Raw genomic sequence first — 27401 nt, forward strand, 5'->3', positions numbered from 1 at the left:
ACTTTAACCATACCTACATGTACATACTACCTCAATTAGCCCAACTAACCGGTGCCTGTATATGGCCTCGCTATATACATGCATTTAGCCGCTCTACTGTTATAGCCTCGCTACTGTATATAGCCTCTCTACTGTGTATAGCCTCTCTACTGTTATTTTTCACTGTCTTTTTACTGTTGTTTTTATTTCCTTATCTATTGTTAAACTAATACCTATTTTTTACTTAATAAAATATTGCACTGTTGGGTAGGGCCTGTAAGTAAGCATTTCACTGTAAGGTCTACTAKACCTGTTGTATTCGGCGCACGTGGCAATTAAACTTTGATTTGATTGTATTAGACAATGTAAACACACTAATAGACCAGGAGGAATAATACCCATGTTATGCAGGAATTTAACAACATAATTACACCGTTACACTAGCATACAAACTCGGTACCACAGAGTAGATACTTCATATGACTTGAGAAATATTGCATTGTGGGTAGTTTAGAAGATATCCCCAAATAAATTAATGCACATGTAATAACACAAAAACATAACTGTTTGTACTTATAGGTAACCAGATCGTGATTACAACTAGGTTACTAAGTCTTTAGCCACACTGTGTTGTTACACTGGTGAGTAAAAACACATGCTTCCTACACTGTAACTTGTCTGAAAATTAAATACATTAAATATATACGTTTTACTCAACTGCGTTACCCACTCCAGTCAGCAGATGGCGGTGTGGAAATTTAAGGCAATGCTGCTAGTGTGACGTATAATCGAGTGGACGAAACGCTTCTTTCAACGGCAGCAACACTTAGTCAGCCACCTCGGTAGCTTGCTAGCCAAAATAGCTAAACCAATAAACTTCTTTAGACGCTTTAGTGTATATTAGCCACTGTGTTATAAACCCACTTCTGTCGTCTAGTTTATTATCCGATTTAATTTCATATTTACGGTGTTGTTGTTATTAGTCAGCTAGCGGGCTGGTTAAGTTAGCATTAGCCTAGCTACCTAACATCTCCGACCATGAGCTCACTAAGCTACTCTCCTCCTGGTAAAGAAGAGGTCTGCTGGACGGAGAAAGAAGCTCTCGTGAAAGAGGAGGAGGAAGAGGAGGCTGTTACAATAAAAAAACAAGGAGAGGGTGAGACTGTTACAGTTAAAGAAGAAGAGAAAGACGTTTCAGTGAAAGAAGAGGAAGACTCGTTCAGAGTGAAAGAGGAGGATGTTACAGTAAAAGAAGAGGAGGATGCACTTTTTGGAGTGAAGGAGGAGGAGGGGGAGATGACTGTCAAATCGAAAAAGGAGGAGGAAGAGGAGGAAACTGGATATCTGGGCCCGGTTTCCCAGGCGCATCTTAAGGCATCCAATGGTTCTAACGATGAACTTAGCCATATGATGCTTTCAGGAAACCGGGCCCTGGTTAATACTAGTAAGTACTGTCTTAAATACAGAGACACAAACTCTGCAGTTATTGAACTGATGTGTGGTGTTAAAGGCAGAATCTGCAATTGTTACATCCATATTTGCACTCTTAAATTATTCATTTATAGCCATTGATTCTTGAAGAATATAACACATGCCTCATGAGCTTAGTTCAACTGTTGTTTACCCCATCATTACCCCAAATAAATTTGTTTAACTCCAATGTTTAGAAACAATGTAAACCGACACTGTATAGCCTCAACATGGTTAAAACTATAATGTTGATATCATAGATGGTCAGTCCTTGCATCCATAGGTCTGTCTATGAATTTGAGACTAGTTACATTTCTCTAGCCCCATCCATCATCTTATTAGCAAAACAGTGGTGGAATGACAGCTTTGTTATTGTTTGAACTGCAGATTGGTTGATTGATTGTTGTGTGTCTTTTTTAAAGGGACAACCTAGTATTTAAAGAGCAACAAAATGGCTGCCCAGAGACTTGGTTTGATAAACAGCTGAGGGATGGGGGCTGGAGAAATGTAACCACTCTCAAATTCATCGAGAAAGCTATTGTAGCAACCGTAACCCAACACCTAGCTACCCCGTCAAGAAGTTCAGACATCTTGGCGTAACAGTTATAAGGTGTTGGCTTGACAGTCAGTGGACCCAGGTTTGAGTTCAGCTCAGGGCTACCCCCTGAATTCACTACACTATGAATACAAGGACTGACCATCCATGATGTCATAATGATAGTTTAACTAGGTTTCTAGGCTATATAGTATACTCTAGAATTCATCCATGATGTCATAATGATAGTTTAACCAGGTTTCTAGGCTATATAGTATATTCTAGAATTCATCCATGATGTCATAATGATAGTTTAACCAGGTTTCTAGGGTATATAGTATATTCTATAACTGCCAGTGTAGATTTCCTGTGGGGGTCAAATTGTTAGAACTGTTGATAAGTCATTGTATAATATTCAGCCAATTTATTTTCATGCCATTACATCAATACAGCCTAACCAGAAGAGAGAGAACTCTTCCTGAACCACCTCCTCCTGCTGGCCTTCGTAAATTCTGACGTTGCTGGTAATAGGCTACACCAGCAGTCGGCAACCTACTTTTGGAGTGCAAATTTATCTTACCAGTTATGATTTTCATATGCACATTTTCATGGAACAGTTTAATTAATTTATAATAGTATCTCAAAATCATTGTCTGTGATTAACCTACATTCTATCTAAATCTAAATGAAGTTATACAGATCTAAAATTAACTTTTATTGCCATTGTCAACTATGTAAAAATAGCCTACATAAAGCCAACATACAGTTGAAGTCGGAAGTTTACTTACACCTTAGCCAAATACATTTAAACTCAGTTTTTCACACTTCCTGACATTTAATCCTAGTAAAAATTCTCTGTTTATCGTCAGTTAGGATCACTACTTTTATATTAAGAATGAAATGTCAGAATAATAGTAGAGTGATTTATTTCATATTTTATTTCTTTCATCACATTCCCAGTGGGTCAGAAGTTTACATACACTCAATTAGTATTTGGTAGCTTTGCCTTTAAATGGTTTAACTTGGGTCAAACGTTTCAGGTAGCCTTCCACAAGCTTCCCACAATAAGTTGGGTGAATTTTGGCCCATTCCTCCTGACAGAGCTGGTGTAACTGAGTCAGGTTTATAGGCCTCCTTGCTCACACACGCCTTTTCAGTTCTGCCCACACATTTTCTATAGGATTGATGTCAGGGCTTTGTGATGGCCACTGCAATACCTTGACTTTATTGTTTTTAAGCCATTTTGCCACAAATTTGGAGGTATGCATGGGGTCATTGTCCATTTGGAAGACCCATCTGTGAACAAGCTTTAACTTCCTGACTGATGTCTTGAGATGTTGCTTCAATATATCCACGTAATTTTCCTCCCTCATGATGCCATCTCTTTTGTGAAGTGTACCAGTCCCTCCTGCAGCAAAGCACCCCCACAACATGATGCTGCGCATGGAATGTCTGCAACAAACTTAACATTCTATCAACGATCAACTGGATCGGACCGAAACTCGAGATAGCAAGCTTGCAACATTGTATAAAATATTCTGGGCTCTCAGTTTCTCGCTCCAGGGAGTTTGGGACAAACACAGCTGTCGGCTATTTGTTCAAGGGATTAGAAGTAATCAGGTATTTTATGACGTTTCCACTGGATCAGAGCATTACATTTTTCCCTTTCAATGCCGAGTGGTTATCGAAAGGGTGAGAGCTGGAAATATTTTACAAATACTTGTAGGAAAAAATTACTTTGAGAAGCTCTACAACTCATTAGTGGTGGTGCGTTATGACAATTAGAAGTACTATCCAACATCCCCAAATGGGCACATTTATAGGCCTACGTTTGCGCGCAGCCCAGGTAGACTAGTCCTACTTCTATATGTGTAGTCAGGTGTGCGTTCTTACTCAACATTGACAGAAGTGTTTCAAACAAAAGACAATGAATAAATTGACAAAACTGACGCATCTTGCGGCGTCAGGTCTTGGTTGTCTGCCAGGGGACGTTTCATTTAGTATCCGTTTGGGTCGGCATGGGGAATGATTSTATTTCCCCATCGTATGTTGTACCCAAGTTGACCGACTGAAAGGGAGTGTAACTTTTATGACTATAATTACTGTTCCCTGAAGGAGGGAAATGAGGTACAACACCTGTTTGGCGCTGCCCTTTCCTGGGACGGTGAGGATTTAATAATATGTTGTGCCTAGTTTCCCCTCCTTCAGGGAACAGTAGTTATAGTCATAATGTTAAGCTTGTCATATGATGAACTTCAACTTTAATACTGGATTTTGCTGTCATACGTATTTTTGTATTCAGATCTCTGAAATGCACTCTAACTACGTAACATTTAGTGTCTCCTTATATTACGCTGGGAAAACAGTTTTCATGGGCACAGATATCCTAAATCATTTCAGTGTTTGCAAAATCCAAGAGTCACCTTAACTTTATTGACAACACCCAAATGGATACTGTCATTAACGCGGTTCTTCAATAATTACACATATTACTTAATACTGTAGCTGTTTAGTTACAGTCACATGTTCAACTATCATCAGCTGATCCAGGAAATCATTTTCTGAATGAGAATCACATGACAAACATCACGACATGCAACAACAACCAAAGTGCTTCTTCATTCATTACTCTGGTAAAGACAGTTATGCCGTGCTCCACGTTGGATCCAACATCACTAACAAATTGGTGTGTCTAATGTGTTATTGTCTGCTTGATTTACAGTAGGATCTCGTTAGTCTGCTTGAACACAGAGATACTTAGCTCATAATGTGTAGAGAAGTGTTCCTTGATGGATAGGCTATTGTACAACATACAGAGCTATTTTCCTTTATTCAGGACATTTAGAATGACAACACATTACAGAGTAGCCTAGTGGGATTAWTCACAAAATTATCTGGTGATCATGTTATGAAATGTCATGCCAAAGACAATTTAGTTTCCATGTGTCACCTGAAATATTACATTATTTATAGTCCTAGGTCTATGTTATTGTTAGGTGAAGTTATGGGTCCTACAGTAGGTTTATGTTATTGTTAGGTGAAGTTATGTGTCCTACAGTAGGTCTATGTTGTTGTTAGGTGAAGTTATGGGTCCTACAGCAGGTCTATGTTGTTAGGTGAAGTTATGGGTCCTATTGTTCCTGCAATGAAGTCTAACAAAACAGCCCCCACAATGTTTGTATCAATTTCTCTCAGCCAATCATCAGTCATTTGTGTAAGTGCTGTGRTTGTTGAATGTCCTTCCTTATAAGCATGCTGAAAGTTTGTTGTCAATTTGTTTACTGTAAAATGGCGTTGTACCTGGTCAAACACAATTTTATCCAAAAGTTTACTACGGGTTGGTAACAGGCTGATTGGTCGGCTATTTAAGCCAGTAAAGGGGGCTTTTACTATTCTTGGGTAGTGGAATGACTTGCTTCCCTCCAGGCCTGAGGGCACACACTCTCTAGTAGGCTTAAATAGGATTGGCAATATTGTCCACTATTATCCTCAGTAATTTTGCATCCAAGTTGTCAGACCCAGGTGGCTTGTCATTGTTGATTGACAATACTTTTTTCACGTCTTCCACACTCTCTTTACAGAATGCAAAATTACAATGCTTGTCTTTCATAATTTGGTCAGATATACTTGGATGTGTAGTGTCAGCGTTTGTTGCTGGCATGGCATCCCTAAGTTTGCTAATCAGGCCAATGAATAAATCATTAAAGTATTTGGCGCTATCAGTGGGTTTTGTGATGAATGAGCCATCTGATTCAATAAATGATGGAGCCGAGTTTGCCTTTTTTCCCCCAAAATGTCATTTAAGGTGTTCCAAAGCTTTTTACTATCAATCTTTGTCACATGATTTATCAATTTGCAATACGTTTGCCAATCGTTTATGTTATTGTTAGGTGAAGTTATGTGTCCTACAGTAGGTCACATGATACTATCAATTCGTTTTGCCTCATCCCTCTCAACCATAAAATTGTTCAATTCCTCATCAATCCATGGGGATTTAACAGTTTTTACAGTCATTTTCGTAATGGGTGCAGGCTTATTAGTAACTGGAATAAGCAATTTCATAAATGTGTCAAGTGCAGTGTCTGGTTGCTCCTCATTACACACCACAGACCAGCAAATATTATTTACATCAACAACATAGGAATCACTACAAAACTTATTGTATGACCTCTTATACACAATATTAGGCCCAGCCTTTGGAACTTTGGTTTTCCTAGACATGGCTACTATATTGTGATCACTACATCCGATGGATCTGGATACTGCTTTCAAACAAATTTCTGCAGAATTAGTAAAGATGTGATCAATACATGTTGATGATTTCAGAGAGAATAAAGTAGACGGCACGGGTCAAACGTCTGATTTATGACCCTATGRCCAGATGACACGTACATGCCCAAATATGGGCATCCGGCTAGGACATCCTGTTCCTGTTGTCATGTGTTAGAGGGTGTGTTATTTTATATCTATATTGCATCTATTCCTTTGATGTTGTTATGATGATTGATGTGTAAGGACCTGGTTGAACTGGGGGTGGTGTTTGAACATTTCATAGAGGATGACCCCACACCCACGCTATTTTATTGCCCTTAGGGTTTTTGTCTATGAAGTAGGAATGTCCGGGGGGGTTGTATTTGCGGCAGACACATTATAAATAAAGCCCAGAACAAGACATGCGGCCCCAGAACACTAAACAAGATTGTAAAAAATAAACATGGATTTTATGATCAGTGGCAAAGCAGTGATGACCGTAACAACGGAAGCAGGACCGCGGCTGAAACATAGAGAAAGGGCCAAGTTTAAAGTCACAATATACGATGCCCCAAAAAATAGGTTTCTAAGTGTGTATAGAACCCAAATACCGCCGCAACTGCGCTGAAAGATCAAGTGATGATGTCTAATAGACAGCAATGGGGGTATCAGTTTGATTACCAGGCCTGTAGAGTGAAGCTCTATATCGTAGCCGAAGGAGAAGAATATACAGACCGGACTTTAGGAGTGGACTACGGGCTTGAAGACTGGCCGGCTTTTCGCAAGGTTGTGTGTCCCGAACTGAAAGTTATCACAAAGGGGTATAGCTTGTTCACGGGCTATGAGACCTATTGGGAAGTTACCCATGACTCCTCAGGAATAGTATTTCACAGTGTGAAAATACAAAGAAAGAATGGACTTCCATGTGGATGCGTGGAGTTCTATATCAGCAACGAGGAAACCCGCAACCAAAACATTCGTGATGGTGGCTTGACTGGGGATTTTAGGTTGCGCATGCTTATTCCTTTTAAAAGTTCTAGGATCTAATGGAATTGAAAATGTTAGAGCTGTTGGACGCTGTTTTGGTACAGAGCCAACAGCGGCAGAGCATTGTTAAGCTAAGGAAGTGCATAATATATACGAATCCTGAGGATTATGATTCAAAGGATCCCCAAGAAGGTACATCCTCTGAAGGGTCAGCCCCCGAAGAAAACTAAGTACGCGGCTGCGTTAACCCCGCTCTGATACCCAAAGGACTGGTTCAACAATAAAAGGAGGGCCCTTAAACGCCTCCAGTTCTTCATTTCAGCATATACCATGGATATTCATACAACATACCAGGACTCCGATACGTCATGGGGGCCAGACCCTAAGGACTCTATGCCTCGCAGCCCACCATTCTACTCCCCCCAGGCAAGACCCACGACACCACCTACATGTACACAGCCTGAGGATGTGTTTGATGGGGTGGTCAGTACTATTATTGTGGACACCATCAAGGCCTCTGTAGCCACACTTTTAGATGTGGTGATTGGAGAGTATATAAGAGAAAAATGCATCGGTTGTGAGATCAATCACCCCAGCCAGCGCCGTCATCCGTGCCTATACGAGCCCCCAAGATACTACTTCTTCAACCATTTTGAGGAGCTGGTGAAAAGACTGTGGTCCTGCAGGTTTATACCTTCGCTGGTCAGAGCCCTGGAGTCTATGGGTCTTGTGCCCTCTATTCCCAGAGTTTACGGGGTAACCGAGGCTTTCCCACATGAACTGAAGGAGGCGATCTACATCAACGAGAAACTCAAAGAAATCCGACACACCCTGGTGGACGACAACAAATACAGGGAAGCTGTGGTGGCTGATGTGATGACTTTCTGGCCCAATAAACCCCAAGAGACCGAGTGACAATACCTATTTGTTATTTAGATGTAAAGCAATGGGCAACTGTATGCATACGATGTTAGAGAGAGTAAATACATTTTTTCTTTTGAGAGAACTTACAAATTTTATGCATCAAATTATTGAAAATAAAGTGAACAATGTATCGTTCTACACAACACACAATGCCTGGGCTAATGTAGAGCGTGTGCTAAAAATGGAGCAAATCATGAATCATGTACGACATACGGGCGAAAGTCTACAATGGACACATGGTATCCCGTCTTGTAGATGATTCTGATGAACTAGAAACAACTTTGTCTAAGATTTTACTTTATTTGTTTGAAACACCATTTAATTGTAACATGTATCATATTTGTTGTTTATATACTTATATAGCGGATGTGTGTGTTTTAAAAATTCAGCGACACAAGCCTGTAAATCTAAACCAAATATACAGGATGTTGCATGCTGGGATCGTTGAGAAAATGGGGACAAGTATCCTGCAACGAATCCTGAATTGTCTGTATACGTAATACTTGATGTGTGCTAAAAATTCAAAAATGAAATGTTGTCGTTATTTGAAAGTGGCTCATTAACGTTATTGTACCTCAGAGAGGGAAGGAGGATGGCGGAGCAGATGTTGAAAAACATTTATTATAACTAACCCCGAGTCTTATGGGGGTAAGGAGCGTTTACAGAGAGCTATAGCCGAAGAAACAGGTAGCCGGTTAAGTGCTGCTAAAGTGAATGAGTGGTTAGCCGAGCAGGATGCTCATACTCTACATAAACCTGTACGAAAACAATTTCCAAGAAATAGAGTATTTTCTACTCATCCCTTGTCCCAATTTCAGGCGGATCTATGTGACATGCAGGCCCTTGCAGATAAAAATGATGGAAATCGCTACATGCAAACGGTTATAGATATTTTCTCTAAAATAGCATTTGTAAGGGTCTTAAAATAAGAGTGGGGCAGAGGTGACCCTATCTTGAAGTGGAGGAGGAGCCCCCAAGAAAGTGAAGACTGATGGCGGAAAATACTTTTTTAATAATACTTTTCAGAAACTCATGAAGAAGCACAATATAGTACATTTTGCTACAGGCTCAGATTTGAAAGCTTCAGTTGTTGAATGCTTTAACAGAACTCTGAAGGAGTGGATGTGACTATATTTTACAGCTCACAACACGCATAGATATATAGATATAGTTCAAGATTTAGTAAAGGGGTACAACAACAGCTACCATAAGAGTATACGGATGAAGCCCCCCTAGGTCTCTTCTGAAAACTCTTTTCAAGTCTTTAAAAATCTGTATGGTTTGTTCCCCCTTCACCGTAAGAAAAAAAATGATTTTAAATTCATAGTCGGGGTGCATATATCCAAGTTGAGTGTTTTCGACAAAAAAATATGAGCACAGTTACAGCAATGAGGTGTTCACCATTACTGAATGTCTACCGCGCATACCCCCTGTCTACAAGTTAAAAGATTATGACGGGGAGCTTATAGGGGGATCCTTTTTATGAGAAGGAATTACAGAAGGTACAGTTGGGTAAAGACAAAGTCTTTGACGTGGAGGAGATTCTAGATCAAAAGAGAGAAAAGGCTAAACAATGGGTGCTGGTCCGCTGGAAAAACAGTCCCCAAAAGTTTAACAGTTGGAAATTAGAGRACGATATGGTGGAGGCATCGGGGGTTAACATAAACCCTCATGCATGATGAATACAACATCATTCGCGTGTACACAGGAGTGCATCATGGAACACAGCGGCTTCTACCTGACACCCCAGTAATGCGTCTGCACATATATATCGTAATAACCAAAGTTCMAATTATACAACCAATTTTCCAAAGCCTATAGAGTTATCAGAGGCCTGGGAAGTAGGTCTCAGCGAGATTACATACCTCCATAGTTGGTATAATATCAAAGATAAGGACCGTGATTTTTATTGCAAAAGGATATCGGAACCTGCGAAACTTATTAAGCTTAAAAAAGGGTTCTATAGAACCGTCGACAGGATCGTCTCAGAGTTGAATGAACTCCTAACCCAGAACAATATGGAAATACTCTTGATCTATACATACTCTTGACCTATACATAAACGTGTACACATCTCAGGGGATGCTGTTGGGGGTATAAAGACCAGCGGTAATTTAGCCTACATGTTGGGGATGGGTCCCAATAAATGGACGTATGTGAAAGATAAATTATTCCCATTCRCTGCGYATATACATGCAGGYTTTTACAACATATTTGTGTATACCGACATCATATCCTATCAAAGGGTCGHAGACAGTTGTGTGCCCCTCCTGAGAACAGTTCATATAGACGGAAAMGATGGKGAWATAGTCACTGTTACCTACGACAAGCCACACTACGTACCTATAAGCAAGAAATATATTGAAAACATTCTGGTTGAGCTTAAAACGGATCAGAACGAAAACATRGAATTTWCTTATGGTAAAACGATTGTAAAACTCCACTTTAGACCCACCAAAACCTCTCTACATATATAATATTAGTATTATATATTTTTATAAACATAATACAAATAAATGAAAAGGGTTATGGACCACCAACATCTCGACCCTAACCGCTATGTCTCCTACTATGTTGCTCAAGTGGGTAATGGGTTACCCGGCTATTATGGATCCCCGACCATGTACGGTTCGGGGATAGGAGGTAGATTTCGTAACCTCTTTAGGATGGTTTTACCGTTTATGAAGAGAGGCCTCAGCATAGCCAAACCACATTTAAAATCAGCGGCTAAAAATATAGTAAGTGAGGTTGTAGCCAATGCTATGACCAGAAGGGCGTCACCAGATGCCGAGCATCAAGAAGGCTCGGGGCTTATGATGTTGTCTCGAAGACCAAAAAAGAGACCTCCGGGTTTAAGGCGCAGGCCTGCCTCTAAAAAGCGGAGGTTAACCGTTTAATAGAAACTCAGTAAGTCAAAGACGTGGTCAAGTGAGGTCTGGACCAAAAACGATAAAAAGAATACTCGGAAGTATTTTCTAAAAGAACAAGCAACATGGCTCTTTTACACTGCATGTCCTCTGAAGCTATAAAGACAGAGCTCGATCTTTTCACGGCCTCCTTAACCCAACATTCAATAGATAGCCCCACTCTCTGCCATTACAGACAACGGTCCTATATAATTTTTCATACCAGGCCACGGTGACAACTATCTGGACCTCAACAACACCTTGGTGCATTTACGTCTAAAAGTGACCAAAAGAGATAGTACTAATATTGCAGACGATGCCAAAGTGAGTCTCATTAATTACCCAGTGGCCACCATCTTCTCCCAAGTGGACGTGACTTTGGGTGAATGCCTAATCAGTCAAAGCAGTGCCACATACCCTTATAGGGCCATCATGGAGTGTTTCCTCAACTACTCCGAAGACACTCTCAAGACACAATTCAGCGCCGGTTTGTTTAGCAAGGATACTGCAGGAGTCTCTATGGAATCGACAGACCCTTCCACCGGTGCAAACAAAGGACTGGAGGCACGCGCTCGCTACTGTGCCGAATCTCAAGAGTTTCATCTGCTAGGGCCTATACACTCTGACATTTTCTTTCAAGAACGTTTACTCTTAAATTCGGTTGATTTAAGAGTAAAATTAACCAGGGCCAAGGATGAGTTTTGTCTGATGTCTGCCCAGGACGGTGACTTTAGTTTAAAAGTGTTGGTGGCAACGCTTTTTATTTAAAAAGTGTCTAACTCCGGCAGCTCGTCTGGGTCACTCACAGGCTTTGATGAAAGGATATGCCCTTTACCCTCTCCAAAGAATTACCATGAAAACCTTTAGCATACATGTGGGCAGTAGAATCTGCAGTCAAGAAAACCTTTTTCTAGGCCCTTTACCCCGATGCGTGGTTATAGGTTTGGTTGATCACGCCTCTAATACGAGCAGCTTAGATAAAAACCCATTTAATTTTCAACACTTCAATGCAGAGTATGTAGCTCTCTGGCAGGATGGAGGTCAGGTCCCTGCTAAGGCTTTCCAACCACAATTTAATAACATCTGTGCGAGAATTTTACAATCTATTCCTGGCTACAGGGAGGCATCTAAAATATCTCTCTTTACCTATTGACAGAAATGATTTTGCAGAGGGTTACACATTGTATGCTTTCAATTTATCACCTGATGATGACACCTCAGGAAATCTGTTGGTGGTGTCCCAAGGTAATATCAGGCTGGAAATGCGTTTCCGTACACCTTTAGCCTGTACAGTTAGCATGATTGTTTATGCATGCTCTGATTCAATCTTGGAAGTGAATACCCGAAGACAGGTCTTAGTGGATTATTATTAAGGATCGTTGAGCAAAGACATTAATACCCAAGAGTTGGAAGGGCTTATGAGACGATTGATTGGAAAACAATTTTGTGGAGCGTTGGCTTGTGATGAATTACCTATTGAGAAATGGCCATGTTTATTGTCAATACCCATCCTAAACACATGCCGGGTGAACATTGGCTAGCTGTGACATTAGAAGACGAAGGAGGAAGAAAAATCTCAACTTTTTGTGATTCCTACGGCTTTCCCCAAATCTATTAAATAGTTTTTGACCAAAAACGGATCAAAGATATACTGCAGCATCAAACAAGTGCAAGATAACCTTTCCACTACATGTGGTCAACACTGTGTATTCTACCTATGCCAAAGAGCCCGGGGAGTTTCTTTTGAAGATGTTATGTCTCTTTATAATGATGATTTAAGAAGTAATGATAACGTTGTAGCTTGTTTTGTTAGACAATATCAAAAGTGTTCAAATATGTGTCCTTTAAGACCGTGTAATCAAGGCGTATGCTCACGTCAAATGTTTCAAGAATGCCACAAATGTTAAACTGCTTATTTTTTCAAATAAAATMTATTGAATTTAATCATAGTCATTAAAAAGTCTAACCACCCTGAGAGATCGGGATTAGGAAAAGGTCCGGAGATGTTCAGGGGGGTAAATGAGTTATCATCATCCCTTTCATAGGGGGGAGGGGTTGTTGGGACATCTTTAGGGGTGCTGTAGCTCGTTGAAGGTTTTTGTTTTAAAGCTTGAATCTGTTGACYAAGCTTATAGTTGGGTACCCCGAGAGGGGAATGTTGAGGATTGCCAGGGCCTTAAGAAACTGACGCCACCCYGGAGGTCTTCTGTCATCAGCAACCATGTGGGCAGCCGTMGTACTTTTAAGCAAGTCAAGCATATYTGAACCCCTGACAACAGAGCCCTGAAGGATAAACTCTCCTTTGTCATTCCAAGTAGCGGTCCCCTTTGAGTCTTTCATCTTGTTCATAATGTATCTAACATTTTTCCTGTTACGTGCCGGAACATGTGTCAACATGTCATGCATAACTTTATCTTCAACAGACATGTGATCTTCAGCCGGTAAGATCGCAGGTACAGGCATTACAGGGGCTTGGCACTCGCTATGCTCGTCATCTTTTAAGTCTATCCAACTCTTGTTGTGGCACCAAGTYRATTTTATGGGCCATCYCACTCTGTGTTCAACCCCCACGTCTGGCAGCAATACGGCTGGTGATGAAGGGCACGGCTATACTTAGTAAAGGTAGAAGAAAACCCCCAGACTGTTGTATGCTATGTCTTTTCTTTTGAAGACTGGCCCTTTTATRGGCAAAGAGTTTGATCGCGGTCTTTTGTCTCTTTAATTTTTGCAATTGGGTCAGGGTGAGTGGAATGCGTCCTTTGAGAAGATTCAAAGCAATCTCACATAGGGATAATATGAGATCTGAAGAACAGTGACCCAAGATGGCCTTCCGTTCTTTAGCTCTAGCCCCAACTTGGCTTCTCAAGAGGGGCAGGTTTCTTTTTAAACGCAGAGACATAGCGGTTACTTTTTAGGAATGTACGCAGCCGGCCACTCCCATGGGAACAGACCGGTTCGTAGCCTCAGGTGTTCTGGAGTATTTGCTTTAAAATCCACGATTAAATAAGAAAATGGCACTTTGGTAGCATCCTCTTAGCTCCATAAAGTAGGATTTCCTTCCCGGGTACATCTGCTGAGCTAGAGTGTTAATTTGTAGTTTGTCTCTAGGGTTTTTGAACAAAACCATGTAATCAAACTAATGGTACGACTAGTTTTACCTTGGTGAAACACATTCTGCACCAAGTAAAACACGGACAGGTTTCTATGATGAGTATATTGGGTAAAAGCTTGTGCAATTTCGTGATGTTCGCTACCTGCAAATAGCCTATCGTCCAAAACCAGCAGATTGTTTTTATGAGGAGGGAGAAGTTCATCATCAGACAGGGATTCAGGTATTCCTTCAACAAAAACTTGATTTTTATTTTCTTCAACAATTCATCATACTAAGGTTGATAACACGAATAACACCACACAATATTATCAGACTTTTGAGATAACATGTTCAGAATTCTCTAAAATACTTTTTACAAAACAAGTTTTACCACTATTGGATGGGCCTGAGATTAAGGCCCAAAATGGTAGTTGCTACCGGGGGTCAAAACCTTCTACAGCAGTCATTATATCTTAAGCTTTAAGACACACTGGGGCTTGTAGCATAAGTCAGTAGCCAAAGGGCAATGTGGCCCATCAGGTAAAAGCAGTCTCTTGTCATAGACTACTCTGAATCTTTTAGTAAGTGGGGCATTCCTTAGATGGAAGCCCATTTTTTCCCTAACCATTTTTTTGTAGGAGCTCAAAATCTCCAAGTCACTATTCCAATCGTTTATGGACACCTCGACTAAGCGTGTGATTGATTCCAAGTTTACACGCGGGGCATTTTCATAGTTTTGAGTCACGCCTTTGGCTTTCAACAGAACGTGATTGTCTTTAATCCTAAAAGCATAGCTTTTGGGACCACAGGAGGACCATTCTGTGATATGGTCACCATCTTCGAGTTCACTCGTTAAACCACCCAGATAGTTGCTAAGTGGGGTGTTCCAATCACCCTGTTTGCTTACATAGACCACAGAGTCTGTGTCGTGGTAAAGAACCCGCCTCTGAAGCTGCTCCATGAGGGTGTACAGTTCAAGTCGGCCATAGGCCGTGGTAAATGCTGCAAGAAACACATTTACATTACCCGGGGGTAGAACCCACTTCTTGTTACGCCTCCATTGCACCAGGGCAATGTCTTGACTCAAGAATGAAAAATGTGAAATTTRGTATTGGTCTGAAAAAACAAATTCCCAAAATTCTTTGGGGTCTTTAATGATCAACGTTGTTAGCATATCTCTGCGAAAGCTTACCCCAAAGCGAGTTCAAGTACAATTTCAACACATTTCTTTTGGTTTTGTTGACCTCTATTCTGTCAGGGTCACGAAGTATGCCTTCTCTGTCGTGATAGTCTTGAATGTACCTGTCTTTTCTCTCTTGATCTGTGACCGATGCAGGATAGCCTGAAGCCATTTGCTTGCATCTCAAGAAGGTCTTGATGTACTCTTTAAAAAGAGTGTCTGATTTCCTGGAAAGGTTCCACACTTCAAAGATTTTGGCCACACGATACCCCATCTCTAGAGCCTTAGAGAATTCAACTGTGACCCATACACCTGTCAGGGCTCTTTCTTGATCTGAGTGATCACAAGGGTTTTCCTGGTTGTTGTTTTCACTGCAGGTGCGACAAAGGGGAAAGAAAAGTGTTCCTTTAGGTCCCTTGTAAGGCAAGACTGGTATGAACACTCCCCTAGGAGGGTAGACKGTTGCTTTGATCAGACCAAAATAGTTTTGGGGTAAGTCAAAGTCGCGGTGAATAATTTTCGGATGCCCCATAGGATAGCACGAGGAACTCATTACAGGACGGTAAAGGGATGTAAAATCTACATATCCTATTGTCTCGTCGGGTTGCGCTACATACCGAGTAAACAAGTAAACACTTGCCGCATTGGAACTCCGAGTGATCCGGTTCGTCCCAAAACAAAGCGTAATAGATACAGCGCTGCAACCGTTAATTTATTTCTCCAGACAAAGAGGGCTCCATTGCAAAACTCAACTGGTACCAACTTCGTTAGCATGATGGCTAGCAGCTTAGCGTATCTGTCAAGCAGGCTTCAACGTGTCTATTAAGCGGGATTCCGGGACAAGAAATAGCGGTCCTAGCTGTTAAACAAACCGTGTCGCGGAATCCACGTAAAAACAAGTCCTGTATTCGTATTTAATGAATAGCGGTTTTGGTGTAATCAAAACCGAGTGTTTTCCAACATACAATGTTCATCTGCTCCCTCTGATGACGTATCTTACGCACTCTGCATTGCGACATAGAGGTTTATGTATGTGTATGTGTTTTCTGGTGTGTAGTCAGATGTTGTTGTTATGGGTCATACAGTAGGTCTATGTTATTGTTAGGTGAAGTTATGGGCCAATTTGGCATACACTTAGTGTACAAACCCTCATTGTCAGGCTGATGGAAAAATAGCCAAAGAGCATTTTCCTAGTTGAAGTGTTTTTAAAGTATAAAGCAGTTGATTTGCAACCATAACACACAGGACATTCAAATAAGCCTTACAATTAGAATCTGAAAGTAGTGTGAAATGCACTCATAAACAACCTGGAAATGGAGGCAATTTTTGCTGTCAGCTATGAGAACCACATGGTGGTGAATTAGTAAATAGACACAGAGCTTAATGTGAGTTTCCTTGAGTACCACTCCTGATCTTACGCTGATAGTGCGCTGTAATATTCAGAATACATTGTGAAAAACTAAAATAGCTTACCATTTTTGCTCCATGCAGATATACTACATCCATAACTAGCATCCAAATTGCATGTGCATCGCCCCCGTGCGGCAATTTTTAGCAAACACAGAAAGGGGCCTATGTTGGAGACCAAAAGTCATCTGGCACACTGCTTAGGGTTTCAACAACTTTAATAACTTATTTATAGCCTACAATCATCGATGTTACTATTAATGTGTAAACAAGACAAAATATGACTTGTTGCTCACTTGACTGTCTTAAGACAATTGTCAAATAATTTTAGCATTCATTACAGATGTCAATTTTTGTACTAAATCTCATGGTTACGCTCTGGGCATCACCTTTCACAGTGGATTTCCACTGTTGTGGGCCTTTAACCATTTGTCTGACTTTGTTGTTCACACAGGAGAGATATGGGACTATTGTGGATCCTCTGGGGAGCCTCAACAACATCATGATGCTGATGAGGCAGAGAAGAGTCTCTCCAGATCAGAACACCTCAAGAAACACCAGCAGAGACCCACAGGGAAGAGAACTTACCGCTGCTCTGACTGTGGGAAGAGATTCACCTCCTCAGCAGACCTCAAAAGACATCAGAGAATCCATACAGGAGAGAAACCTTATAGCTGTGCTCAATGTGGGAAGAGATTCATCTCCTCATCAGGCATTAAAATTCACCAGAGAATCCACACAGGAGAGAAACCTTATAGCTGCGCTCAATGTGGGAAGAGATTCACCACCTCATCAGGCATTAAAATTCACCAGAGAATCCACACAGGAGAGAAACCTTTTAGCTGCTCTGACTGTGGAAATAGGTTTGGTACTTCAGGATGTTTAAAATCACACCAGAGAACACACACAGGAGATAAACCTTATAGCTGTGCTCAATGTGGGAAGAGTTTTACTAAAGCTGGCAGTCTGACTAAACACCAGAGAACACACACAGGAGAGAAACCTTTTAGCTGCTCTGACTGTGGAAAGAGTTTTGGTACTTCAGGATGCTTAAAATCACACCAGAGAACACACACAGGAGAGAAACCTTTTAGCTGTACTCAATGTGGGAAGAGTTTTACACAGTCAACCAGCCTGATATCACACCAAAGAACACACACAGGAGAAAAACCTTATAGCTGTACTCAATGTGGGAAGAGTTTTACTCAGTCAGGTGGCCTGAAATCACACAAGAGAACACACACAGGAGAGAAAGCTTTTGGCTGTACTCAATGTGGGAAGAATTTTGTGTCATCTGGCTATCTGAAGATGCACCAGAGAACACACACAGGAGAGAAACCTTATAGCTGTGATCAATGTGTGAAGAGTTTTGGTACATCTGGCTATCTGAAGATACACCAGAGAACACACATGAGAGAAACCTTATAGCTGTGATCAATGTGGGTACTCTGATAAAAGATCTGCTCAAACATTAGAAAATACATACATGAAGTTGTTTCATGATATCAATGAAATAATGTCACAATTTAGAATGTTAATGATGCCACAATGTAGAATCCTAAACGTTTGACCCCTGTTCTATTGATTTCAACATGATATGGATATTAGCCTCAGGGGGAAATTCCAGGCTCTGAATTGAAAGAGTACTATTTATGTGATTTAACAAAAAGTGACTAACAAAAAAAGAGTTGTGTTACACTTACCACGTTGGTGACCCACTTGAATCAAAATGCAGCTGACTGTCTTCTGCAGGTTGTCCTCAAACCAGTGAGGTAAAAGATCTCCCATTTCCATGTGTTTTGTTTAGTTGTGTTAGTTTCAACATCACAAACAACCTGATTTCCCACCCAATCGATATCAGTGATTTATTGCTTTTTTGTCAAAACAACAGCGTTTCTGGTGCTTGTGCAGTTTATAAGGTGCTTGTTTAAAAAATACAAGTAATATGATTATTGTGGCAGATGTTTGTGTATATAGCACATTTTATGTTTAGGTTTTCAATTTATCCAAAGCTGTTTCTGCATATTGGTTATTGATTTGGACATGTTAAATATGTGTTTTGACATTGGGCTATCCCACCTAGCAAAATGTCATTGAAAAGACGTTGAAAATAAGACTATGCAATCAAATATACCTCCAATATACGTCGGCTGGAGTTGAAAATATGTATTTTCGGGGGGGGGGGTTTTCAATAAAGTCATTGTAAATAAGAATTTGTTCTTATTAATTGACAAATTTACAACGATGACCTACCGGGGAACAGTGGGTTAACTGACTTGTTCAGGCGCAGAACGACAGATTTTGACCTTGTCAGCTCGGGGATTCAATCCAGCAATCTTTCGGTTACTGTTAAATGAACGTTTACATTTTTCTAAATACACATGGACGCAGCCTATACACCTATAATAAATGTTAGTAACAATCCTACATCACTCAAGTATTTCTTTGCAACATTCAAATGCTAATTGTCTTTATTCCACTACGGAAGAAGCATGACTCAAATCACCTCATATTTCAAACATTCAGCCTGACAAAAGATACATGTTTTATTATTCCATGCCTCACCATTAAGTTAATTATTGCCAGTACATATTAACAAAGGGGTGTACATTTGATTTCGATATTTACAATTTATGTAATATTTAGTCATAATAATTATTTATGCAACCAACTGACAATGTCTGGGTACAATTATACTGACATTGTTGCCCTGCGTTTAGAATTTCAAGGTTAATTCTCAGATGTGCCAACCCAAATGTACTAGAGCATGACATTGGGGACTGGGCCCTGATCCAGTAACATGCCTATCGAGTGAACCCTGAAAAGAGAGAGAAGCTCCAGTGAGGTGGAAAGTTACTACGGATATTGCAGGGAGTTTCCTCTTGAAATCAGACATGTCCGTGGTGGGCACAATTTGGTTGCTGATTGTCTCATGGGTGACTGCATGTTTTTCCGTATTGGAGATGAGTTTTGTTTGGGCTCGTTCCAAGGGGACGAGAGTTCTAGAAGCTAGTGAGTTTTAGGAAGACGAGAGTTCTAGAAGCTAGTCAGTTTTAGGATTCTTGGATATTATTATTTAGAAATACGTGTTATTTATTGTTTTTAATTGTTGACAGCCAGTACACACCATGTTTATATTGTAGAAGGGAATCAATTTAGTTGATTATATTGGGAAATGGAAGTTGTTTTCTGTTGGTGGTGAGCAAACCTGTCCAACTGACTATAGGATATATTTGTTGTCTTAAGGGGGAAGGTGTTACAGGCTTTGGTTTTTCCATTTATGTTTTGAGGTTGGAACTTTAGCACGTATAGCTCGTTAGCACGTATAGCTCGTTAGCACGTATAGCTCGTTAGCACGTATAGCTCGTTAGCACGTATAGCTCGTATAGCTCGTTAGCACGTATAGCTCTTTAGCACGTATAGCTCACCTCGTTAGTCAGTATGTGTTACACCTGTGCTGGCTTGTCCAGCTCGTTAGTGGGAAGGTGTTTCATCTGAGCTGGTCCAGGTTCTATTTAAGAGTGTCTGGCCCAGTGCTCTTGATAGATGTGGAGAGTCAACACCTTTAGTTACTCCACCTTTTTGGTTTGCTTCCTGTCTTTAAGTTTGGTGTGGGTTTGCCTCATCTTGGGCCAATTTGGTTAGTGTCTTTTAGGTCCCAGTGGTTGTTACTAGTCAATTTTCAGTGGACACCCTCAGTGACTTTCAGAGCCTCTCCTAAAAAACAAGTTTATATTTTGGATTGGATATTGCATCCAATTAATATTTTAATCAATGGTATTTCCTTAGGGTGCTCATTAGTCTTTCAGTTGTTAGTCTTCTGTTTGTTGTGTACTAAAAATGTCTGTTTATTTTCATAGTTTTTTCCTGTGAAGCCATTGTGTTGCATCCATGTCTGAGATGTGCTGTATAAATAAAGCTTGATTTGATTTCAACAAATGAAGGCAGTGACTGACCAATCGACAGACTCTTGGTCCCTCTTCGTATGAAAATCAGTATCAATCCCATGTCAAAGGATTCAACTACTGAAAACTGAAACAAACAAATGGATCAAACAGACCAATCCCACTTTTCCAGCGTGCTGAAGGAGTGATGGAGTGGTAAACACCACCCCCGGCTCTACCAGGGGCTTGAGGTGGTCTCCCACAGCTCTGCTTATGACATGTTCTGTGGCCTTGCTGTTCAATTTCTTGACTGCCCCTGCAACACATTTAGTCATATTATATAAAACTCTCAAAGTAATGGATATGGAGCATCTACAGCCTCAGTTACACTTGGCACCTAAATGTGACTTCTGTCATCCGATCACTCTAAGCTGCATTAGGTTCAGATCTACCAGGATGGGCCTTTGACATAGTCTGGACGCAGTCAGGCCACTGAATATGCATAAGCAATGTAAAGAGATGTGGGGAAAAGTACATTCTACCCAAATTAATAATTATAATAATAATTAATATAAAATAACAAATGTGTGTAGGACTGGGGTTCCCCTCGCCAACAGCCAATGAAATTGCAGGGCGCCAAATTCAATCAACAGAAACCTCATAATTCAAATTTCTCAAACATACAAGTATTAGACACCATTTTAAAGATAAAATTCTCGTTAATCCAACCACAGTGTCCGATTTCAAAAASGCTTTTCGGCGAAAGCAGAACATATCATTATGTTAGGTCAGCAACTAGTCACAGAAAGCATTCAGCCATTTTCCAACCAAAGAGAGGAGTCACAAAAAGCATAAATATAGATCAAATTAATCACTAACCTTTGATGATCTTCCTCAGATGACACTCATATGACTTCATGTTACACAATACATGTATGTTTTGTTCGATCAAGTTCATATTTATATCCAAAAATCTTAGTTTACATTGGCGCGTTACGTTCAGTAATGTTTTGCTTCCAAAACATCCGGTGATTTTGCAGAGAGCCACATCAATTGACAGAAATACTAATGATAAACATTGATAAGATACAACTATTATACATGGAATTATAGATACACTTTTCCTTAATGCAACCGCTGTGTCACATTTCAAAAAAACTTTGCGGAAAAAGCAATAATCTGAGTACGGTGCTCAGAGCCCAAGATAGTCAAAGAAATATCCGCCATGTTGTGTAGTCAACATTAGTCAGAAATAGTGTGACAGGTTAAAGGAAATATTAATAGCCTGTTATACATTAAAAAGTATTAGTAAATTCATAGTATGTGAGGATCTTAAAACATCTAAGGTTAAGAAGATCATGCATTCAGTATTAGTTGATAGATTGATAACATTTATATAATTGTGTTAAAATCCGTCAAGCATACAAAGGGTACGAATTGTGAGAGGAATGTGTAAACGTTATGTTGATTACTTTATGTTGTCGTGGGTAAAAGTGTTAATCTGTGATCTACTAAATGCTCTTAATCTATGAGCCTGAGATCGATTGCTCTGGTCTCCACTCAAGTTCACGGAGAATTCGTGGTCTTTTTCTCATTGCACTAAAAGTTCAATGAGTAAACATTCCGTATCACACTCGTGATTCTTTCCCCCATTTTTCAGGTACGTTATTGATGATAAAAAAAGAGTAATTTAAATGTTATAACTCACTAACATGTCAAGAGTGTTTAAGGTGTGTCTTAGTAACATATTGAGGAAGTTAGTTAAGTTTGCAGAGAGTAATATGAGCCCTGCTCGGTTGCAGCTAGCTTCGTACTGCTAGGTACTGCTACGTAGCTGCCATTTTATGTCGATTGTGAATGAACATGTGCGTTGTTAATAAGAGATTTTGTGGCGTTATTTGTGTAATGGTTTTTCAAACACTTTATTGCCTGTTGATAAATTGAGTTATGGTTTACTGAGTTAAAGCTTTGTGCTTGACAGTTATATTGAAAATAGTATTTGTTTCAGTGATGTACAGTGTATACTGTTGTGACTTGAATAAGCCTTGTACCCTACAAAACTATCTTTTCCTGTAGATCTGTTATTCTGTAAAATGTGTTACTTATGTAAAATGATTGCACTAAAAGTTCAATGAGTAAACATTCCGTATCACACTCGTGATTCTTTCCCCCCTTTTTCAGGGGTGTAACAATAGCATTATAAATATTCACTTACCTTTGATGATCTTCATCAGAATGCACTCCCAGGAATTCCAGTTCCACAATAAATGTTTGATTTGTTCGATAAAGTTCCACATTTATGTCCATATACCTCCTTTTGTTAGGGCGTTTGGTAAATAAATCCAGCGGAAAGGTCAGACGAAAACTCGAAAAATTATATTACTGGTCGTAGAAATATATCAAACTAAGTATAGAATCAATCTTTAGGATGTTTTTAACATAAATCTTCAATAATGTCCCAACCGGAGAATTCCATTGTCTGTAGAAAAGCCATGGAACGGGAGCTACCTTTCTCATGAACGTGCGTCACCAGTTCTGGGCACTCTGCCAGACCTCTGACTCAATTCCCTCTCATTCAGCCCCCCTTCACAGTAGAAGCCTGAAACAACGTTCTAAAGACTGTTGACATCTAGTGGAAGCCTTAGGAAGTGCAACATGACCCATATCCCACTGCGTATTCAATAGGGCTGAGTTGAAAACCTACAAGCCTCAGATTTCCACTTCCTGGTTGGATTTTGTCTCAGGTTTTTGCCCGCCAATGAGTATGTTATACTCACATAATCATTCACCAGTTTTAGAAACTTCAGAGTGTTTTCTATCCCAATACTAATAATAATATGCATATATATAGCATCTGGTACCGAGTCAGGCAGTTTACTCTGGGCATATTTTCATCGCAAAGTAATGAAATGCTGCCCCCTAGCCCAAACATGTTAATAACTTCTTATGGCTGCATCCCGTAACGGATCGATATGAAACAGCCAGTGAAGTGCAGAACGCCAAATTCAAACAACAGAAATCTAATAATTAAAATTCCTCAAACATACATGTATCTTAAACCATTTTAGAGGTAACTTTTTTTAATCCCACCAAAGTGTCCGATTTCAAATAGGCTTTACAGCAAAAGCACCACAAAACGATTATGTTAGGTCACCGCAAAATCACGAAAAACACAGCCATTTTTCGAGCCAAAGACAGGAGTCACAAAAAGCAGAAATAGAGATAAAATGAATCACTAACCTTTGATGATCTTCATCAGATGACACTCATAGGACTTCATGTTACACAATACATATATGTTTTGTTCGATAAAGTTCATATTTATATCCAAAAACCTCAGTTTACATTGGCGCCATGTTCAGAAATGCCTCCAAAATATCCAGAGAATTGCAGAGCCACGTCAAATAACAAATACTCATCTAAACTTTGATGAAAGATACATGTTTTACATAGAATTAAAGATACACTTGTTCTTAATGCAACCGCTGTGTCAGATTTCAAAAGGCTTTACGGCAAAAGCACAATATTCAATAATCTGAGAACAGCGTTCAGCCACAAAAGGAAGCCATACAGTTACCCGCCAAATTGTGCAGTCAACAAAACTCAGAAATAGTATTATAAATCTTCACTTACCTTTGCTGATCTTCGTCGGAATGCACTTCCAGGACTCCCACTTCCACAAGAAATGTCCATTTTGTTCAGTAATGTCCATCATTTATGTCCAAATAGATATTTTTGTTAGCGTGTTTGGTAAACAAATCCAAAGTCAGGAAGCGCGTTCACTAAAAGCAGACGAAATGCCAAAAAGTTCCGTAACAGTCAGTAGAAACATGTCAAACGATGTATTGAATCAATCTTTAGAATGTTTTTAACATAAATCTTCAATAACGTTCCAACCGGAGAATACCATTGACTTCAGATGTGCGATGGAACAGAGCTCCCTCTCATGTGAACGCGCATGGTCAGAGAATGGTCAGGTCATGGTAGACCTGACTAATTCCTGTCTCCTTCGGCCCCATTTCACAGTAGAGGCATCAGACAAGGTTCTACAGACTGTTGACATCTAGTGGAAGCCGTAGYAAGTGCAAACAGATCCATATCCCACGATGTATTCAATAGGGGCTGGGTTGAAAATCGCCAACCTCAGATTTCCAACTTCCTGTTTGGATTTCTTCTTGGGTTTTTGTCTGCCATATGAATTTGTTATACTCACAGACATCATTCAAACAGTTTTAGAAACTTCAGAGTGTTTTCTATCCAATACTAATAATAATATGCATATATTAGCAATTGGGACTGAGGAGCAGGCAGTTTACTATGGGCAACTCTGGGCACCTTTCATCCAAGCTACTCAATACTGCCCCTGCAGCCATAAGAAGTTTTAAGCTCTGTGTCTATTCACTAATTCACCACCATGGGGGATAACTCAGGGGAGTTCTCATAGGCTAACAGCAAATATAACCTCCATTTCCAGGTTGCTTATGAGTGCATTTCACATTACTTTTGGATTATAATTGTAGGGCTCGCTTGAATCTCCTGCTTAATATGTTTGTGTTATTGTCGCAAATCAACTGCTTTATACTTAAAAAACACTTCAACCAGTAAAATGCTCTTTGGCTAGCTTTTCTATCAGCCTGACAATGAGGGTTTGTATACTAAGTGTTTAACAAACAATAACATAGCAGAGGTCGACAGATTATGATTTTTCAACGCTGATACCGATTATTGGAGGACCAAAAAAAGTACCAAAAAAATGTGTAATAATGACAATTACAACAATACTGAATGAACACTTTTATTTTAACTTAATATAATACATAAATAAAATCAATTTAGTCTCAAATAAATAATGAAACATGTTCCATTTGGTTTAAATAATGCGAAAACACAGTGTTGGAGAAGAAAGTAAAAGTGAAATATTTGCCAAAAGCTAAACTTTTAAGTTCCTTGCTCAGAACATGAGAACATATGAAAGCTGGTGGTCCCTTTTAACATGAGTCTTCAATATTCCCAGTTAAGAAGTTTTAGGTTGTAGTTATTATAGGAATTATAGAACTATTTCTCTCTATACCATTTGTATTTCATATAACTTTGACTATTGGACTATAGTATTGCCAGCCTAATCTTGGGAGTTGATAGGCTTGAAGTCATAAACAGAGCTGTGCTTCAAGCATTGCGAAGAGCTGCTGGCAAACGCAGGAAAGTGCTGTTTGAATGAATGCTTACGAGCCTGCTAATCTATCAAATATCAAATCATAGACTTAATTATAATATAATAAACACAGAAATACGAGCCTTAGGTCATATTCAATTTAATATCGCTCCTCACCGACCCAGGAAGGGGCGGGGCCAAAAAGGTGTTGTACCTCGTTTCCCTCCTTCAGGGAACACTAATTATAGTCATAAAGTTACGCTCCCTTTCAGTCGATCAACTTGAGGTACAACATACTATGGGGAAATACAATCATTCCCCATGCCGACCCAAACGGATACTAAATGAAACGCCCCATGGCAGACCACCCAGACCTGACCCCGCAAGATGCGTCAGTTTTGTAAATMTATTCATTGTCTTTTGTTTGAAACACTCCTGTCAATGCGTTGAGTAAGGATGCACACCTGATTACCCATATAGAAGTAGGATTAATCTCCCTGGCCTGCACACAAATGTAGGCCTATAAATGTGCCCATTTGGGGATGTTGGATAGTACTTCTAATTGTCATAACGCACCACCACTAATGAGTTGTGGAGCTTCTCAAAGCACATTTTTTTCTCACCTCAAACAGCAAGTAAACAAAGTGAACTGATTGCCCCCCATCTATCTTCAGAGATCGTGCTGCTAGGTGACCTAAACTGGGACATGCTTAACACCACGGCCATCCAACAATCTAAGCTTGTTGCCCTCAATCTCACACAAATMATCAATGAACCTACCAGGTATAACCCCTAAGCCGTAAAACACGGGCACCCTCATAGATATCATCCTAACCAACTTGCCCTCTAAATGCACCTCTGCTGTTTTCAACCAAGATCTCAGCGATCACTGCCTCATTGCCTGTATCCGTAATGGGTCAACGGTCAAACGACCTCCACTCATCACTGTCAAACGCTCCCTGAAACACTTCAGTGAGCAGGCCTTTCTAATCGTCCTGGCCCGGGTATCCTGGAAGGATATTGACCTCATCCCGTCAGTAGAGGATGCCTGTTTTTTTTTTTTAAATGCCTTCCTCACCATCTTAAATAAGCATGCCCCATTCAAGAAATTTAGAACCAGGAACAGATATAGCCCTTGGTTCTCTCCAGACCTGACTGCCCTTAACCAGCACAAAAACATCCTGTGGCGTTCTGCATTAGCATCGAACAGCCCCCGTGATATGCAACTTTTCAGGAAAGATAGAAACCAATATACACAGGCAGTTGGAAAAGCCAAGGCTAGCTTTTTCAAGCAGAAATTAGCTTCCTGCATCAGAAACTCCAAAAAGTTCTGGGACACTGTAAAGTCCATGGAGAATAAGAGCACCTCCTCCCAGCTGCCCACTGCACTGAGGATAGGAAACTCTGTCACCACCGATAAATCCACTATAATTGAGAATTTCAATAAGCATTTTTCTACGGCTGGCCATGCTTTCCACCTGGCTACCCCTACCCCGGTCAACAGCACTGCACCCCCACATCAACTCGCCCAAGCCTTCCCCATTTCTCCTTCTCCCAAATCTAGTCAGCTGATGTTCTGAAAGAGCTGATGTTCTTTCGAAAATGATCTGCCGAAATTGTTGCAACCCCTATTAC

The 27401-nt window shown here is 40.1% G+C and overlaps 2 protein-coding genes, 2 long non-coding RNA genes and 1 pseudogene across 9 annotated transcripts in view; 3 read left to right on the forward strand and 2 right to left on the reverse strand.

Moving 5' to 3' along the window:
* LOC139027457 (uncharacterized) overlaps positions 1-27401 on the forward strand; it is a 135500-nt gene that overhangs the window by 38613 nt on the left and 69486 nt on the right. For 4 of the 5 annotated variants that reach the window (XR_011479543.1, XR_011479544.1, XR_011479546.1 and 1 more), the window contains exon 2: positions 1099-1218. The exons of the other annotated variant lie outside the window; for it this stretch is intronic. This is a non-coding gene — a long non-coding RNA (uncharacterized lncRNA). The remainder of the gene's footprint in view (positions 1-1098; positions 1219-27401) is intronic. 5 annotated transcript variants of the gene reach the window in all.
* Positions 1-27401, reverse strand: part of LOC112080695 (zinc finger protein 180-like) — a 273956-nt gene that overhangs the window by 17200 nt on the left and 229355 nt on the right. The window lies entirely within an intron of this gene.
* The window catches only part of LOC112080693 (zinc finger protein 180-like), a 48260-nt gene that overhangs the window by 17200 nt on the left and 3659 nt on the right, over positions 1-27401 (reverse strand). The window lies entirely within an intron of this gene.
* Positions 1218-18859, forward strand: LOC112080703 (zinc finger protein 180-like; annotated as a pseudogene).
* Positions 19032-20682, forward strand: LOC139027460 (uncharacterized). Its single transcript, XR_011479550.1, has 2 exons — positions 19032-19763; positions 19811-20682. It is a non-coding gene; the product is annotated as an uncharacterized lncRNA (long non-coding RNA).

This window comes from Salvelinus sp. IW2-2015, unplaced genomic scaffold, assembly GCF_002910315.2.
Source record: "Salvelinus sp. IW2-2015 unplaced genomic scaffold, ASM291031v2 Un_scaffold16442, whole genome shotgun sequence".
Lineage (NCBI taxonomy): Eukaryota > Metazoa > Chordata > Actinopteri > Salmoniformes > Salmonidae > Salvelinus > Salvelinus sp. IW2-2015.